Source organism: Pseudopipra pipra, chromosome 3 (assembly GCF_036250125.1).
Source record: "Pseudopipra pipra isolate bDixPip1 chromosome 3, bDixPip1.hap1, whole genome shotgun sequence".
NCBI lineage: Eukaryota > Metazoa > Chordata > Aves > Passeriformes > Pipridae > Pseudopipra > Pseudopipra pipra.
In genome coordinates, this window is record NC_087551.1 from 105552003 (window position 1) to 105571504 (window position 19502).

The 19502-nt window shown below is 42.3% G+C and overlaps 1 protein-coding gene across 2 annotated transcripts in view; it reads left to right on the top strand.

Annotated features, from left to right (window-relative positions):
• The first annotated feature begins 1075 nt into the window (after window positions 1-1075).
• Window positions 1076-19502, top strand: part of KCNS3 (potassium voltage-gated channel modifier subfamily S member 3) — a 41742-nt gene continuing 23315 nt past the window's right edge. The window contains exons 1-2 of one of the 2 annotated variants that reach the window (XM_064650586.1): window positions 1076-1333; window positions 19049-19233. The gene's annotated coding sequence lies outside the window, so the exon portion shown is untranslated. Of the gene's footprint in view, window positions 1334-1430; window positions 1980-19048; window positions 19234-19502 lie in introns of those variants that run through there. The other variant, XM_064650587.1, reaches the window with a different exon arrangement.

Sequence of the window (19502 nt, forward strand, 5' to 3'; positions counted from 1 at the left end):
TGAACAACTCTGAGGAACTCGTTTTCCACTCAGTGCATGACTTTTTCACAACTTTCTGTAACTAAATGCTGTTGTGTGCAAGTCATTACTTTTGATCTTAATATACTGCTGGTTAATTATCTTTTTTAAAAGGATGTGTAGCATAAATGCAGATTGCTTTCACAACACTGAAGGGTTGTTGTAATACCTGGACAAGCCATATTCTGCAGTGATTAAAACTTCTGTGATTAATGAGAGAGAAATGTGATAAAATTTAATTTAGTAATGCAATTATACACCATAACTTGTAATAAAAAGAGTCCTTTTTGCACAGCAATAGTATCTTAAGGGAATACCAGTAAACAAAATCAGAGAGAAATGTATTCTTAGGATCCCCACTCTCCTTAGCCTTCACAACTGAGGACTCTTGTAAGACTGAAAAATTACCAGGAACACAACAGTATGGTAAGTATTTATGTTGACTTCAAAACAAGAGGTTGTCAAATTCTTTTCCTTAAAACATGTAATAAACTCTAAAAAAACCCCTCCAAAAATAAAGCTCCTACAAAGAAGAGAGGAGAATTTTCTTCAATATTCGTGCACAATTTTTTTCAAGATAATATTGATTAGGAAAAAAAAATTGCCAAAAGAGTTACATAGCAGATTTTTTTTTAACAAATCCTGCAGTTGGTTATGATGAAATTGATGGTTTAGAGGACTTTTTTTTTCGTGAAAAGTTTGGCAAAAGTACAGAAAATACTTTTCTTTGTGTCGAAATTTGTAACAAAGGAATAAACCTCCATGTTCATCTTTGGCAATTTTCAAAATGATACCAGTGGAACAGACAAAATGTTTAATCCTGGAAGGCTGATGCAGTTGTGCTTTGGAGCTGACCTGGCCTCCCATTGCTCTCTGCCTTTAACTTGGGCAGAACTGAGCCCTGACACAGACAACTACTTTCGGTCATAATACTGAAAATAAATGACTTCCCTCTGCACCGTGCGGGGGACGCTCCGCATCTCAGGCTGCACCCCCCCACCCCCCCAAATGAAGCCGCGTGTGTGCCACTTCAGCAGGCGGGCTGTAGGAATCAATGGCAGATCAATCCCTTGTCACTGCCCGCGCAGTCCCGGCCCCGCCGCCGCACAAAAGCGGGAAGGTGGGAGCCCCGCATCCCAGAGCGTGGGGACCGGCGGCGGCGGCAGGAGCTGCTTCGCGGTGCCGCAGCCCCGGGAGCGGCGAGGCCACCCCCAGCCCGGTCCGCCCCGGCACCATCGCCCCTCCGGACGGGCTGCCCCTCTCCCGAGCCTTCCCCCGAGCCCTGGGAAGGCGGAGAACTGCCCGGGGGTCCCTGGTAGGTGGCTACGGGAGAGAGCGGCGCCGCCAGGTCCCCACGCGTGCTCGGGGAACGGGATGCGGGTGGGTGCGGGACTCCCCAGACAGGGACCCACTGAGCAGGACCTCCCCGGGCGAGGAAGGGGGACTCTTCGGGCGGCGTGCGAGACGCCGCGGATGCGGTGCGGGACTGACAGGCAAAGTGCAGGGACTCTTCGGGAAAACAGAAGGGAACCTTGGGGGCAGGATCCCCCGCAGCCATAGAATAGGATCCCTCGGGCGCGGAGCGGGACTTCTGGGGAGCACTGACCGCCCGGGCATGAGCAGTACGGGACCCGCGAGAGCGGAGCCAAGGTCCCTGGAGGCAAAGGCGACACCTCTCAGGCACACGGTGGGACCCGCTGGAGGGAAGGCGACACTTCTCACGGACGGTGCGGAACCACTGGGTGCGGAGCAGGTCTCCCCGAGGGCGCTGCGGGACCCCCGGGGGTGGAGGCAGCGCAAAGCCTCCGCGACCGTGCCGGGACGGGACCGCGGCGTGGGGCAGGGGGATGCCCGGAGGCGGGGTGGGGACTCGCCTGAGCCCGCCCGCCGCTGCCTGCGTTCCCCTCCCACCCCTGGCGGCCCCGCGGAGCCGGGCGGAGCGCGGCCGGGAGCGGCTCCAGGTAGGCAGCGCCCGCCCTCCCGCCCGCTGGGGCGGCCCCGGCGTAGCCCCGGGGTAGCGTCTTCGCGGCTCAGAGGGGAGAGCCTGGCGAGCCCGGCCCGGTGTGTTCTCCGTGTGTTTGCGGGGTAAACAGTCGGGGGAGGAGGAGGAGGAGGAGGAAGAGGAGGAGGAGGGGTGCAGGGGTTGCCGCCTGGTGCAGGGGGAGCCTTGGTGCGGGGCTTCGCTGCTCTGCCGGAGTCTTGCCCTGAACTCTCTGGCTCGGGACGTGCAGCCCCTCTCCGGCTCCCCGAGGGCGGCGGCGGGGGCAGGGGCACCGCTCCGGCCCTCGGAGGGACCGTGTCCTGCCGACTTCTCCTCGGGTGCTTTGTGGCGGCCAGTGCGGGAGCGGATCGATAGCGATGCCTCTGAGCCCTTTCGCATTGCAGAGCTCTGCCTTGTCTTTTAGAAACTCGTTTAGATTAAAAAGTAAACTAGTTTTAAGCAGCCGCGAACGACTACAGTAGCCTCTCTGGGTAAAGAAATGTGGGAGAAGTTTGTTCTCTCTGCGTGTCCGATCTAAAGTAGACTTAATAAGTTGGGGATGGTTAACCTGAGTTTAGATCCAGGTGGATTTTGAAGGAGCTTTCTCTTTTTATAAAAAGACTTTTCTTATGTGCATCTGTAGGACAGTGAATTTCCTCACTGCTCATTTTCTGGATTTTCTTGCCTGCGAGGTAGTCCTATGTCAATACTTTTTTTTTTTCATTTGCCTAATGCAAAGCACAACTGCTGATTATTCTGGGAGCTGAACTCAATGTTTGCTGGGGAAGGTAGACCTCAAGATCTGAGCAGCAGCAGTGTATTGATTCCATTAACAGAATTTACAGATTCCTTTTAACATAGTCTCTTTCCCAGAATTAAAGTTCTCCTCAGAGCATCTGTCGCTGGTCTAGGCCAATAGATGGCATAAGGCACTCAGGCTAACGTCCTAAGGGGACAGGGGGAGCAAGAATACACTTTGTACGGAAGCCAGGGTTTTCAGAGGGGATGTGTGAGTTAGATTCTGCGTGTCTGACTTGGGATACCTAGGTGAGATCTCATTTTCAGAGATATGTCCTGGACCACTCATTTTCTTTGGTCACAGTTGCAGCATTTTCCAAAATCCTTCTCTGCTCTAATCAGTTAGGGTTATGTCACGCAGTTTTTGTAGGACTTGTTCAGTGTTGATATCCTAAGCCAGGAATCAGAGGTGGCTTTTCAGCTTTGCAAGGTGTATTTAATATCCGCTGCTGGGGAGAAGCTGCCCATTGTAGCAGTATTGAAACCAGTAATCATGAGGGAGAATAAAAGGCAATTGGCTAATAAGGAAAAACCTTCTTAGTTTCTGTATCAAAATTTCTGCTGAGATAGCACTGTGGGTAGACAAAAATGATTTTATGTTCTGAAATTTTGTAAATTATTTGAGTATAGGTAGGTAGCTAAATGATGATAAAAGAGCTTTAACTGACAGTAATCATACATAGCTTTTATATGGGTGCTTCTTAGGTATTGATTTCAAAACAGTTCTTTTTAAAAAGAGGTGCAGTATCATTATATTTTTTTTTTTTTTCCAATTTCAGCAATTGAAGAGTGGGAAAGGTCCAGAAATAATACCAGATTTCTTAAGTCACAGTTCTTAATTTGTCTGTTAAATCTCTTTATACAGTCTGGACAGATTTGTTTAAGTGGATCTTAAATTAAAAAAAAATCTATATGTATATATAGCAAAGGACATTAAAGGTCTTTTTCCTTCTTTTTTCTTCTCTTTCCTTCTTTCTTATCTATAAATGTCTATGTCTTGTTATCAGCCTCAGCACTAAGGCAACCCACAGAAAGTATAGCAGCCCTTCAACTTCCTATTTGTGAGTGTGGGCAAAAGAAAATCAATGAACAGTGGCTTTCAGCTGAGCTGATGCAAACTCCAGTGTGATCCCCAAGCATTATTCCTGGGACAGGTGGGGTTGAATATTTTACTACAATTTCCTTTGTAGAAACAGAGATGTCCCTTAGGAGAGGTAATTCTTTGCTCACCCTCTCTAGGACTTCGCAAATTTCCAGGAGCAAGAAGAATAAAACTACCTTAAACCTGAAAAGATGATAACTCGGTATTAAGCCACCAGCATCGCCTTCATTGTGCAATTACAGCTGCAGGCAGGGTGCAGTCAACTATTAATACTCAGTGCCAAGACCATTCAGCCTCAATGCAAAACAGGGTTCAACAGTGACTGAGCTGAGCTGCAGAAGCATCTTAAACCTGTTTGGAGAGTGCAGACAGCCAGGCTTTCCCTGCTCGGCATTGGTGCATCTGCCAGCGGTGTGCTCTTTGTTCTGGCCGAGCCCCTAATGAAGCTGGTGCTGGACACAGTGCCTGCCTCTGTGCTGGGATCACTGCCAGGGGCCACTGCCACGGCTCCTGTGGCTGCCTGCTGTTTGCATCCCTTTCCCTGCCAGCTGGGCAAGCTGAACCCACATACTCTCAGGTGAAATAAGTGCTGGTTAACAAGGAGGGCATGTGAATGGCAGATGCTCTGCAGAGTCTGATGTGAGTTGGGGTCAGAGGGAGAAGCAGATAGTATCCTGTTTGGCAATACCCTTACTAGCAGGCTAAGCTTCAGCTTGGTTACTTGAAAACAGCTTATGGCCATGCTTTTTGTCTTTTCTCCTGGAATCCTTCTCCATCTCGGCCCATTTGTTTGCAGCATGTCTCCTGTCCAAAGCCTCTTGATTTAGAGAACTTGTTTACTTGCTACTGGAGCACATATATTAAAAAGATCTGCCCAAGGCTAATGACTAGAAACAAGGCTCAAGTCTCTAAACTCGCATCATTCTATGCCTTGCAAATTTTCTGTTGTGGGATATCTGCCAAGGACGCATAATAAAACAGAACTCATGAATAAATAAAATGTATTCCACTAATATGTGGATATTTTCTTTTTATCTTGCCTTTGCCCCATCTCTTTGTTTTTATTTCTTGCTCCTCATCTATTTTTTTTCTGTTTAGTCTCCTTCTCCTTTTAATTTATGGGGTCATCTTATTTTCTTCCTGTGTTACTGCTTTACTTTCTAAGGGGGAAAACACCCCGAGAAAACCAAGCAGGATGCTGTCATTGCCATTATCTGATTCTGTGTGGAGGACCAAATCCTCAGCTGACAGAAACTGTCCTTGACCTGTTCCAGTCAATGATTCTACACCAGTTAATGCCAGGGAATCACCTGCTTCGAAGTGTTACCTTGGTATGCTGCTCCATTCTTTACCATTTTTTCTTTTTTATTCCCCATTTCCTTCTGGCCCTTTTCATTTTCCTATATTTTACTGATGCTTCTTTCCTTTATACTGTATTTTCCACTTTATTTGAATATGTTCTGCTCTATCTTGTCTCATTCATAATGTATCTGAAGTCCTAACAGCATTGTGTTAAACTGCTGTCATCTGCCATTTGTGTATAACTTACTCATTTTTCTTAGAGGGGAGTTCTCTATGTGGCAGTTGCTTGTAATAGTTTTCTTTTGTTTTTCTTTCTGTTCTAGAAGAGGTGACTTTTGGAATATTTATCTTGCTTGCAAAGGAAGATAGTGTTTCTGAGGGAGCTCATTCCACAGTCATTTTCTAGAAAAATATGTCTTCTGGAAAGACGAGCTTTATCACTTATGTTAGAAGGTCCCATTGTGGTCACTGTTTTTGTTCTGGAGCTTAGTTTGCTCTGGATTTGGGGCCATTTTACCATTACAGGTAAAGCCTGAGACCTTGATTTTCATGCTGTGTTCTTCAAGGAGCTAGAGTAAGTCTGGGGTAAACATGGTCTCTGTGGTTGATAATGTTGATATGAAGGTTCTTGGAAGGCTTCACTTGTTTTTGCCTCTCTAAATTGTTTCTCTCACTGCTGTCAGTCTGCTGGGTACTCCCGATGTCCTTGGTCTTAGCATGATTTTCTGTTCTCCATCCTTTTATCCACAAACTCTCCAGCTCATCTTGTCCTTCACACTAAAATGTCTTATCCATTTTGCCTTGCCATCCCTGACAGGTGAGTGGGGACTGAGGTGAGAGGTCTCGGTTTACTGTCTCTTATGGCTGCCGAGCAATTTCTGGGAGGGGATGCAAGGGGAGGCCATTACAGCTTAGCCCTTTGGACTCCCTTCTGTTCAGAGCAGCCATGTGCCCTGGCTGCAGACATCTGCCTGACTTCAGCTTGCTCAGTGTCTGCTGCCGTCTCTTCCAGGTAGGTTTATGTCTTAAAAGTTGATCTTGGGCAGGGGGAGCTGCAGGACTGTGATCCAGCAGAATCAATCCACGTGTGGTGGCAGACAGGCAGTGTGGCACCATCCTTACCTCTGCCAGCAGCAGCAAGAGGTGCAGTTGTCCCCTCTCACCCTGCAAAGGGTTGTGCTGGCAAGATGTGAGTGCCCTGAAGGTGCCCCTATACTGCTGGAGCTGCATGTGCTCTGAACAGGATTGTCTAAGGGTAAGGGCTAATAAATTAACTTTTCTTTTTTTTTTTTCCTTTTTTGGAAATGTTTTGGTCTTACCAGCCTGCCAGTAACAACCACCAAAGGCCACATGGACTTAAACCAACCAGTGTGGCTGGTTTAAGGAAGATAGTTTATTTATGATCTGAGACAGAATTTTACTTCTCCTTTTTTCTTCCTCTTCTGTATATTTTTGTCCTTTGTCCATCAACTTGGACAAGCAATTTGGATGCCAACTGATATCTTAAAAACTGGTTAATTCTTCCATGTGTTTAATCATTCTAGCCCAGTGCTACTCTAATGACAGGCTCAGAGCTCAACCTGTGCAGAGCGTTGCTTGTCTTTTCTTTTGGTTCTCACTAAAAGCAAAGCAAAGACAGAGGCTTTATGAACTTGTGGATGTTGAAGCAGAACATGTTGACCTGCTATGTAACATTGAGCAGGTCACATCTCAAGTCTCAGGTTTGGTTTCCAAAGCATGGAGCTCAAAGTATCTGCCTCACAGCACTTATAAGTTAATAAAATGCTATGAGATTTATGGACAAAGAACTATCTTGGATGTAATGATCTTGTAAAGCTTAATATTGGCAATTTACTGCCCCATATAGGAGGCATTTAATATTTCTCTGTTTCTTGTTCTCTGAGCCTAACAAATTGATTGCTGCTGTTCGTGTAAGTACAGGCAGGTTACCTGTGGGAGGCAGATAACCAACTCAGGACAAATCTATGACAGCTTTGATTTGCATGGAGGAGTTAATACACAGCCTGGGTAGTTTAATAAAAATTGGAAACACTTCTGATAGCTCTACTATGCTCTTCACTTCTACCTCCTCTCCTTTAGCAGACAAGAGCTGTTGCTGCTTCCAACAGTATTAACTGCTGTGAAGGCTTCAGCTCTGAAACGTCCTTGATACTAAAGGGGAGTGTGTTGCAGAGGGCAAGGGGATTCTCCCACTTGACTTCAGTGAGAGAAGAATCAAGCTCATAGCTTGTGAGATGCAGTGATAAATCTACAATATCACTTTGTGTACAATTACAGTCAGTCAGTATATTTAAAACAGGGGTGATGAAGGATCGGATGTGTCTCAAAGAGGATTTCTCTTTATTGAAGTCTTTATTTTATCTTTTCTCTTAATTTTTTTTTAAATTCTTCTGTTACCTTAGTCATTGCTACTGCTGATTTCCCTGGATTATGATTCCAAAGCTGCTTTGTAATTTCATGAACTCTATTTATTGCCAGTTGAGAGAAGAGCAAATAGAGCCATAAGTTAGGTTTTCATTTTGAAAACGACTAAGTCATTACTGCAGCACAAATGTAAATCAGACCTCCATGTTTTAGCCCTAGTTAGTGACAAGCACTGAATGACGGTTTCAGCATGACATTTTAGGGGCAGACACCTTTTCCCCTGAATAAGCTGCTGAAAAGGACTCTGCTTTGGATGTTCTTCTTAAGCTAAGAAGATCTGTGTGTCTCCCTGTCCAGTGTGATGTTTGCTCTGGAAAAGACAGCCAGCATGGATCAATTCTACTCTTTTAATTCACCTTGGTAAAATTGGTAAAAGCTTGAATTGGACAAGGGGGATAGCATGAGTCCTTCCATTAGTCTGAAAACAGTAATGATGTTTATGGTCTCATTGTAAGGTACTCTTTTCAGGGAGCTGTGATTTTGTTTTACAGTTTGTTGTGTGTTAGGCCAGGGAGAGAGCAGCTTTTTTCCCTTATTTCAATTAATTTGTTGGGGTGACAGAAGAGAAAAAAACAAAGGACAGATTAGCTCATAGTATGTTTGGTGCTCAAATAAGAGCACCAAATGTTGTGGGACACATTGAAACCTGAGAATCTTGAAAATGAGAAAAGCACTTGCTGCAAGAAAAAGTGCTTGTTTCTGGGTCTCTGGGATGCTCCATCCGTGACCTGGTCATGAAGCCAGCCTTTTCTGAGGTGTTCTGTTAACTGCTGGAGGCAGGGGATGTGTTTGAGCCTTTGTAAGCTGTCACTTATCCTCAGAGCTGGGCAAAAGCTCCAGTTCAAGGTAATACTTAAGCACAAGTTTATTCAACAGCTTTTAAGAAGTCCAGTGTGACTTGAGACTCTTTTTGCTTGTGAAACTTTATCTGAAAACCTTGGACCGAGTCTCAGAAAACTTTGGACCTAATCTTAGCTGGCACCTCTAAAAGCTCCTGGTCCTGAGACTTGGATCTTAGGCAATGAGACATGTTTCTCTTAGTGATATATCTTACTTATTTCAGCTGATATGAAGGGTTTATGTATTCAGATAAAAGTCTGGGGCCTGTGGAAAACTGCCACACAAATGAAGAGAGAGGCAAGAAGTTGTCATTTTTCTCTCCAAAGATTTACTGAGGGCATATTGAAGTACTTCATTTCAAAGTAGCCAGAAAGAAAGAAATATAATTTCAGGTATCTTCTTTTTCCTCCTAGAGAATTGTGGATTAGCACTGCCCTTGAGGCCAAATAGGTTTTTGCTTGCAGTGGTGTTCAGTATTTTGCTTCAAGCAGTAGCAAAGCTACTTGCTTCAAGCAGTAGCTTCAAGCTTTAGTTGGAAACTACCAACTAAAACCTAATATGTATTGCTCTTGGTTTCTTCCAATGCACTGCATATGCTTAATTAACTAATTCTTTCTCTAAAGACATGTAGTCAGGATCTCAGATTTTCCTCTAGACCTTTTGGTATGTACTGCCTCCATATTGTGGTGCCTTTGAAATCTGTGGGGATCCTTGTGGGAGTTTATGAATCTGTCTAGCTGAAGTTTAGCCCAGGCAAAAACTTGAAAAATCCCTTGTCCTGTTAAAGTCTTCCACAAAACCTCTGCTAATTTTGTGAGATTAGGATTTATCCAACCACCTGCCTTCATTTTTCTACTCTGGACATTTGTATGGGTCATCTTAGACATTAGAAAAATATGTTTGAAGGTGGGAGAAAGGAGGAGAGAGAGGGCTGGATTCTGGCTTCTGAAATTCCTTCTAGTTTAATTGGGGTTTATATTTGCCCAAAACTTTCTTTCATTGAAAGACAGTGGAGAAAATTACATCCAAGTAACTTTATAGGGTCTGATATTGGGTTGATTAAATGGTTCTGTTGTTATGGACTGTGCAAATTTATGTATTGGCCAAAATCCAGCACACACACATAACACCTATAGTACCTTACAAGTTGTACTAATGTGTGATATTACTTTGCATATGGAAATCCAGGTATTAGTAGCTACTCATCACTCCTGAAAAAAAGATGGGTAGTAATAATACTGAAATGAATTGAACTGGTTAGGACTGATGCTTATTTTGTGAAAAACTTATTTGCTGGCTGTTCCTTTTTGTGTGCACTGACAATGCCTCAGCTTCTGCTATGAATATTCAATTGAGCAGTGGTGCAGTGATGCAATTTTATATCTTAGCCTGTCATGTACTCAATTCCTTCATTTTCTGGCAAATGTCCTTTCTTGCTGAATGCTTTGTGGGGACAGTCAAGTTGAAATAAACAGGGAAAATACCTCTGGTTTTTGAGGACTGAGATGGCTAACACTACACTGGTATGCTGATGGGATGCTATTAAAAGGGATGTCATCATCCTGGAGAAACTCCATCTGGGATGAAGTAGCCCCATGCAACAGTTTGGGGGGCTGACAGAATGGAAAGCAGGTCTGTAGAGAAGAGCGTGGGCATCCTGGTAGGCAACATGGTGAGCAGGAGTAGGCAGGAATGAGCAGTGTGCCCTCACAATGAAGGCCAGCTGCATCCTGGGCTTTATTAGCAAGGCTGTAACCAGCAGTTGTTCCTTCCTGACTGGCACTGTGAGACTGTGACTGAAGGACTGTGTCCAGATTTGGGCTCTCCACTACCGACATTCACATTCTGGAGTGAGTCTCACAGAAGGTCATCAGTATGATTGGGGCTTGGAGCATACAGCATACAAGAGGCTGACAAAGATGGGTTTGTTAAGTTTAGGAAGAGAGAAGGTGCAGGGGAAACCTTACTGTGCTCTGAAGTTACCTGATGGGTAACTTTTCTCAGAAATGCTCAGCAACAGGATGCAAGCCAGTAAACCCAAACTGGAAGAAAAGAGTGACTTCAGGAAAAATAAGGGGGGTACAACTGGACCAGGTTGTCTAGAGAATTTGGGAAATTCTGGAGATAATAAAAAATCAGTTAGCCTTGAACAGCCTCCTTTAACTGCACCAGCTTTGAATATTGGGTGGGGAAAAGGATCCTCCAAAGGACCTTCTCACCGCAAATTAGTCTGTGATACTACCTGGAAAATCAAGAGGAGCAGTGTAACTAAATGATGTCCGGTGTAGGAGTGGTGAGCATGTACCAAAATCTGAGTGCCCAAGAGATGGGGACTTCCAAAGGCCTCAGTATGAGTAGGGCTTACACAGTGGCTCTGAACCACACATCCTCAGAGCTTACTCTGCATCCAGCATTTCTGCAGCAGCATGCTTGCTTGTCTCCCACTATGAGATGGCACCTGATGCACACAGCTGGCTCAACCTGGCTTGGCCAGCTGCTCCCAGTGTTGGCTGGAAGGCTACTTCCAACTCATTTTCTGCATCCAGAGGTTTCCATGCTCAGGAAAGTCTCTTGCAGATACTCTCTCCAGCTGCCTCCACGTAACCCTCCTTAGCCTGTGGCCTCATGTCACGCATGCTAACATGTTGTAAAAGTTACTTGGGTGCTTTGAAAGTGAATGTTGGATCGAAGCAGACTGCAGGAGTTGTATCTAAGTGAAAGTTGGGGCTCTGTTTCAGGGTTGTCTTGGGTCAAGAGAATTTATTTTGAACAGCACAGACTCCTTTAGTGAGATTACCGTGCTTCAAACACAAATGTTTGTACAGATTATCTGTTGAATGTTTCACTCAGAATATCCACAATAACAATTGCTTGTGTTCTTGTTGCCTAAGAGACTCTGTGATTATCTTGGAGAATTTCACCGTGGTAAAGAAAACCTTTTTTTATCTGTGAAATTAACAGACTTTTGGAAAAAACATAAAAAAAATAAATACCATTTAACTTTATTTACTCAGACTGGCAAGTAAAAGAAGAAACTGAACTGTTATGGAGAATTTGTAGATAGCCTGTTTCTGCTGTCCATCCTCAGTAACTCCATCCTATTCCAAATCTATTCTTAAGTATATACAGCCACAGGCTTGAACTGCAGCACAGAAGCTTAAGTAAATGTTAGGAAAATACTTTTGAGAGAACAAGGGCATTCAAGCACTGGGTCAGATTCCACAACTTCTCTGGGCAGGCTTTATCATGGGAGATTAATTAAAAATCTGTCAAAGATTGTCTAGAAGTAACTGCCTTGAGGTAGGGGAAGAATTGAATTATATTACTCTTCAAGGTCCTTTCTAAACCTGTTTTCTGTATTCAATAGCGTATTACTGATGTATTTTATTTATAAAGATATAAAGAAAGAAAAACAACAAAGTGACTGAGATATACCCATAAAAATATTGTGGGGAGAGAATTTTTTTCAAGATGCTTATCCCAAAGCCAGGACTTTACAGAATAAAACTGTAATGGATTCAGAGGTTATAGGTAACCAAGTAAGTGGTTTAGCACTATGCTCTTCACTTGAATTGCCCTTTTAGCTCCTCTGGTCCTGTTGCTAATGGTGTGGCTGGAAGCACAGACAGAACTGATTTCATGTCTCCTAACAGTTTTTTCTGGTGTGATGTGTTACAACGTAACCCTGGTGTTTATGTTCCTAGATGCGTCTTCCCAGTTTAAGGTGGAAAAATCCTGCTTTATGGGATGCATAGAGTTTAGATTTTTCAGAACAACTTTTTCAACCAGTGACACTGACTGTTGCGATTGGACTTTGTGTCCTTTAGAAATATTGCCTTGCTTCCAAAAATGAAAAATTAAGAAAAAAAAAAAAGAGAGAGACTAGGAGGGGGAAGAGATAATCTGGGAGCAGAAATGATCGACACTTCTGCCATCTGTACTAGGAATTAGAGGACAATTCCTCAGACTACAAAGTGAGAAATAAGAATTAGCTACTTTGCAATCAGGAAATGTAGGATGGACTAATGAATGGAAAATTTTGAGTATCAGGTCGATCTTCTTGGCAGTGAGTTAAACCTTAATTTTAATACTCTGTACCTCTTCCAGAGATAAGAATATTCTGAATTGCGCTGAACTCCGTGTTCCTTTCCTTAATGTGGAAGAGTTGTGGCTCACTGTGGGAATAATTTGCCTCTGTGTAGAGGCTTGTGAACCATTAACACTTTTGAAAACTCAGGAGAGTCTTAAATGGTTCAGGAATCTGTGTATTAGAGAAAATATATCATGTCTAATTGTTTATCTCTTTATGTTAGGCCTGGAGGGATCGTAGTGATGGGATAGTTGGGGCAGTTTCTCCCCTCTGCCGTCATACCCTCTTGGTACAAACACTGCCTCTTGAAACTGCACTATAAATGCAGGAATGATATTTAGATTTTCTATTCTAGCTAAATGTACTTTTTTTTCATTACTTGCTATCGGACTGGTCCATCAGAATGCATGTGACTGCTGGCTCTGGGCCCAAGTGTCTCAGCATACCAGTACCTGGTGTGTGATAGCTATGGAGGAGACTGGGAGGAGGGTAATGGTGTGCAAGGGTGTGGCCTGAGCTTGTTTGTGGACAGCTGGTCTGCTGTGTGAGTTCAGGCACACTACTTTCTGTGTCTGGATATCTGCATCAGTTTATTTGCTGAGGTAATTAACTTTTCAAAACCAAACTGCCTCTATAAGCGGAATACAATTTCACCAATGATAAATGAGACTGCAGAATTTATTTTCAAGAAGTATGTTGATGTATTTTCATTCTACACATTTTTTTTCCTACGTGGAAAAGTATCTGATCCTGGAGTCATGTATCAGATGTTTTTGACCACTAGTGGTACCACAAATTACTGCAATAGGTGTAGGATTTTTTGTTCATTGTGATCATTGGATAAGTCCTTGGATAGCAACAATTGAGACCTCAGTGGAAAACGGAGTACAGAATATTAATTGAGGAAGGGATCTGTAGAAATTGCCGTTATTGCAGAAGTCCCTTGACATACAAGTTGCACTGTCCACTTCGAACAGTACTTCATGTTTTGAAACTGTGCTCTTGATGGGTGCCATTAAGATGACCTGTCAAACAAGATTATTGCCAAAATAATTGACCTGGAGAGAAACGATTTCTTTTACCATCAAACCACAGCAATGCTGATCTGGCTGTAATAGTGTCTTTGGTATCTTCTCCTCTTCTCAAATATGTCTATGAACTTCAACCGTTGAGACAGTGGAGCTCAAGGAAATGCTTAATGTAGTCAGCTGTCTGTAGAAGGCATTTGTGGAACAGGTATCGTAACTGCAGTACTATAACTGCACTTAATTGGTGGGCATTTACGGGTAGATTTTCAAGCAAACACATTTTAATCTATCATTTCCACTTAGTTGTGGATAATGATATTTTGATTTATAGGAACAGAATATAAATTGCAGAGCCTTTGGGAACATTGAATGGTGCAAGCCTTGTTAACTCTCATAATGTGTGTTATCTCCAGGGGCTTTTCAAGTCAGGTAGAAAATACCTTTTTCTTTTTTTTTTTTTTTTTCATTTTAATAATTTTACAAGGTGACATTCTGATGATATTAGATCTTGCTCCTTGTTCTTTATGTATATGAGAAAGCAATTCAGATCGCAGACTGCATTCCCAAAGAAGCTTCTCTCATGTTGATGCTACAGCCGGTGTGTTTTTCCTGTGCCCCTTTTTCATACCCAGCCCTTTGCATATACTCTGTCCTCACCAGCATCCTCATAGTGGAAATCAGCAGAATTTCACTTTGGCAGGATCCATTTTACCTCCTGTTAGTCACATGGAAGTTATACACCTTACAGCACTAGTCATATAGGCTGCTTATCTAGTCAGTACAGAGGTGGACCCCACCTCTGGTGATTCACCCCCCCTGAAAACCTGTGCCTAAGCTAGGTGGTATGAACCATGGGCTAGAGATGCTTATTGCTCTTCTTGCTTGTGTTCTTTGAGTTAGAATAGCTTCATTTTTTCCTTATTAGTCTTTTGGAGGAAGTGATTTAAAAAAACCCCAAACAACCCAAAGCCAAAACTATATTTGAAGAATATTTTTCCACAGGTATGGATATTTAAATAATTTTACATTTTATTGTCAGCAGCTACTGTTGTTTCCAAATTATTCTAATTTCTTTCTGGTTTCATTTTATTGCAAAGATGCACAAACATTTGGCATAAGTTCAGTTTCTAAAACTGAATTTTACAGGGGTGAACATAGCCAAGTAGGCTTCCTTGGAAGTAACATCAGAACAAAATTTGACCCTGGGTATTTCAATTCAAACTTTATCTACCTAAGGTCTTCTGGGAGGTTCTACTAAATCCATTTTAAAAGAAATGTAATTGCATAATTCTATTATTTTCATGACGTTTTAATGCAGTATTCTGGATAAAGGATGTTACTGCCAATGGAATATAAAAAATAAATTGCAACTGATCGAATAATTTAGCTGATGAATTTATCCTCTTTGCCTCACAGAATGTCCATAACTACATAGCAGTTTCTCAGATGGGCTTGCTGTTTGTGCTAGATGACTTTTTAAAGTTAACCTCTGCCTCCACAGGCTGTGAATGACTTTATAGTTGACTGTCTCAAATATTACAAAGGAGAGTTGAATGTTACATCTTATATCACAATGGAAGAGGCTGTGCCAAGTAATATTATCTTACATTTTTTCAGGCTTAATTATGTGTGCTAAAGCAGTTATTACTGCCCTGCTGACAGAGAACAGCTTAAGTCATACTAACTGGATTTCAGTCCAAATCCCTAATTGTGATTGATCAAGTAAATTATATATGCATTTAGATGTTTTTCTCTGCTCAGTGAGTCAGAAAGCATAGACAGTACTCCTAGGCAGTGCTTTAGACAAGTATTTGTCCTGTGATGAGTGGAGAAATTCAAACACTTAAAAAATCAGTGAAATGTTGATCCTGAGCTGAAGTTTGTTAGGGTCATACCCACAACTTTTTTAAAAGTAGGTGTCTAAAGCTGCAAATGTGTAGCTAGGGAAATTTGGAGAAGCTGTTAACTGTCAGGAAATTAGCAGAAGTTAGAGCCGAGGTATTTGTATCATCTGGTGACTGGGCATGGCAAGTAATAAGATCCTTGAGAGTGAATTTGCTCAGAACTCAGTTTTCTGAATGGGAACCCTAAAATGGAAATCTACCAAGATCATCATATTCCTTGAGAAAAAATTTCCTTGAGTTCTGGAAGTACTTTGTAGAGTTTCCGAGATTTGTATGCAATGTCAGTGTTGTATCCCTTGTGACTTCAATCTGAGCAGGACTAGGCCCTTGAATTTATGTTTCTTCAACTTAGAGGAAACCATCCTGAAATGTGAATTTAGTCTTCAGCGGCTTATGAAGTGCAGCTGTTCAGGAAGCAGGAGGCGAGGCTATGGACAGCATAGCCGTGGAGCAGACTGGTAGAAAATGTGTAGGCTTGTGCTGTCTTTGAGTATTTTAAGTGGCGGAACACAACAAAGCCTATTCAACTGCAAAGCAGTTAAACTTTCTTTCTATTGTGCCTGGGTAATCACAGAAAAGCTGAACCTGCCCTAATTTGGAGTTACCAGTAGCCAAGGTACTACCATGCTAAAATGTGCAGCATGTCCAAAAAGATGTTCTGCAGCTTGTGATGTAGAACCTCACAGAGAATGGGGACTTCGTGTAGATACTATGTGGAAGATAACTGAAATAACTGAGAAAGCGAAATTTTGCTGACAAATAAATGTGTAGTCTGGGATCCACATTGCCACTAAAAATCTTTAAGCGGTTTGTTCCAGAAGAGGTTGGAAAACCACAGCACTTTGGGGTATGTTATACATCTGCGGCATAGCTGTCTCAGAGGGATCATATATGCAAACTCTGTCTCTGTGACTCTCCTATTGTGAGCTTTAGGGATTTAACAGCATGCTAAAAGCCCAGAAATTTGCAGTCCCCCTTCCAAGCAGACAATGGGCCTGTGGCCTCACCAACAGTGTATGACTGCAGAAGTGCTGGCTAGAGCCCATCTTCAAATTGGACTGGGAAGAGTTAGATCCTGTTGTTTTGTTTTTTATTCTAATGTTTGTATCCTTTTCACACAGCTTTCCTTATGACTGGCTTTTATTTAGCCCTCAAGCTTAACATTTGGAACTTCTATTTGTTGGGGTTTTTTCATTATCTTGGAAAATAATGTCCATTATTCCAGTAAGCATCTTTCTTCTGTGTCATTTCATTTTCTATTCCATATGAGTCCTTATCCAGTAGCTCACTGAAACAACTGAAGCAATTAAAGCAAACAAGTAACTAACATCTGGTATGTGTTTACTTGCTCTCTTATACTCTCTCCAGGGTAAGAAGTGTGTGATTTGGAATGGTTAGCAGTTTATTATGTTATATATGAATACTTGTTTACAGAACATCAAAGATGTTAATGTTGCTCTTCAAGTTGAGACTTACAAAGTTTGTGGTAGCTCTATGTTCTTTGGATGTTCCTGACACAGTCTTTGGCACTCAAGGCACTTAAAGAAAAAATTGTTTCCAGCTGAGTAGTTTTACCCTTGAGTAGAAAACGTTGTTTGAGTGGATAAAGGATTCCCTTGAGTAGAGACCATGTTGTGCTGAGGCAGACCATGTTGTGTTGAGGCACTCTGTGGCTGGATTCACTTGTTTAAATGCCTCAAGTTGTTCTGATGGTACCTAGCACAACAAACCATGGCTCAGGAATCAAGGTCCCTGCAAGTCAAACAAGACATTCTTCAGATCCTGAAGCTCTTCTTGACCTAGCTATCATGAATCTTTCCAGTACATTCTTTTCATAACCTAAAAAATCACCTAATAGTAGTAATACAGCAGGTTCCGGACCATGGGCTTTCTAAGCAAGATCCACTTTCTTTCTGTATCTTGCACAAATTGTGACTACAGTGCCCTCAAAATAAAGCAGTAAATTATTGCTCACTGATTTTATTATACAGAGCAATTTCATGGAGGCACCATTATGAATATCATCTGCATAATCAATGTGGTTTTATAATGCTGTCTCAACAGTAAGTCAGTCTATTGTACTAAGGATTTACTGAGCAACTAAGTTCTTGCTTTAGTTATTTCTGAGTAAAACTTGCTTTGTACTTGTCATGGTCAGAGGTGCCTCCAGATAGGACAAGAGGAATGGCTCTAAACTGAAGGAGTGTAGATTTAGATTGGATATTAGGAAGAAATTCTTTACTGTGAGGGTGGTGAGACACTGGCAGAGGTTACACAGAGAAGGTGTGGATGTCCCATCCCTGCAGGTGTTCAAGGCCAGGTTGGATGGAGCTCTGAGCAGCCTAGTGTAGTCAAAGTGTCACTAGTCATGACAGGAAGGATTGGAACAAGATGATCTTTAAGGTCCCTTCTGACCCTAATTGTTCTATAGTTCTGTGATCCTATGATTTGAGGTGGTGCCTGGTTTTTATAGTGCTGGCTTACATTGCTAGTGTTCTCATCTTAATGAATTGCTGAAAGTGGAGATTTTATTGACTGAAATGAATCAATAAGTAGAATCTTTTTGGGTTTGAATATACTTTGACTCCAGTCCATGGTATTTATGGGGTTTTTATTTGTAGTGTTACAAAACAGGGCCTGGGTCTAGATCATGAGTTAAGTGTGGTAATGTTTATCGGATGAGTCCTGCTGCCTTTATTCTGTGAGATCAGTGTTTTTATGTTACGTCTTAATCATTCCTAAAAGCTGAAGCCTTGGGAAGTGTCTGGAGAAACTGTGTCTTATAACCATTCTGTTAGCTAGCAAATACCTGGCATCAAACTACATCTTAAGGTGCAAAATGACTTCTGTGTCGTGGTTTAACCCCAGGTGTCAACTCAGCCCCACACAGCCTCTCATTCCCCCTCAGTGGGATGGAGCAGGGGATCAGAAGGGTAAAACTGAGAAAACTCATGGGTTGAGATGGAAAAAGTTTAATAGTAAAGCAAAAGCCACACATGCAAGCAAAGCAAAACAAGTAATTATTCACCTCTTCTCATGGGCAGACAGGAGTTCAGCCATCCCCAGGAAAGCAGGGCTCCATCACATGTAACAGTGACTTGGAAAGACAGACGCCATCACTCGGAATGTACCCCCTTTCCTTCTTCTTCCCGAGCTCTGTATGCTGAGCATGATGCCGTATGGTGTCATCTCTTAGGACTAGAGAATTTTGATGCGATCTTGTCACATTTAAAATTAATTTACTTCTATATTAAATTGAAATAAATTAGCATAGTACACATCAATTAATGTTTAAGTGTCAGAGATCAAAAAAAATTGCTTTCCTCGTGGTCAGAAGTTTATATATAGTCTGATGACAAGTGTAAGAACTACCAGTTTTGGCTCGAAGACAACTGCTTTTTAGAAGGACAGCAAGAAAGCTGTTCTACTGTAAGAGTTAACTTAGTAACTATAACATCCTTTTTGGATCCAACTTCAGCTGAATGTTTTAAATTACATTAAAATATGGAAATGTTTAAATGTCATTCTATCTATCTGCAGGTATCCACAGTTAGTTATTGAGGCAAAATCACTCTGGAGGTAACATCTCTGAAAGCTCCTGTTTCCAGAAATGACATTTCAACACCAACTTCTCAGCGTTGCCATAGTGGTAGTAGCTATGCTGTGGCAGAACAGGAATTGCTTCTCGAACTGACCAAGGTCATAAGAGGGTTGTGACACTTCAGGTGAGTGGGAAGGCAGATAGAAAAGTAACTGATGGGACTGCAGATACCTGTATATGTACTAGACAAAATTCTGAAGGCAGGAATTGGAAATCTTTAAATGAACTTTTAATATGTTTTCAAGAATACAGGATGCTTTTCTGTGGATTACTCTAGAAGTAAATTAATTGATATGTCAACAGGAGTAATTGCAGTTCACGTTCAAGCAAACAGCATTGGAACGTAGTGGATTATAAATTGCAACATCATATAAATCAATACAGTTCTACTGA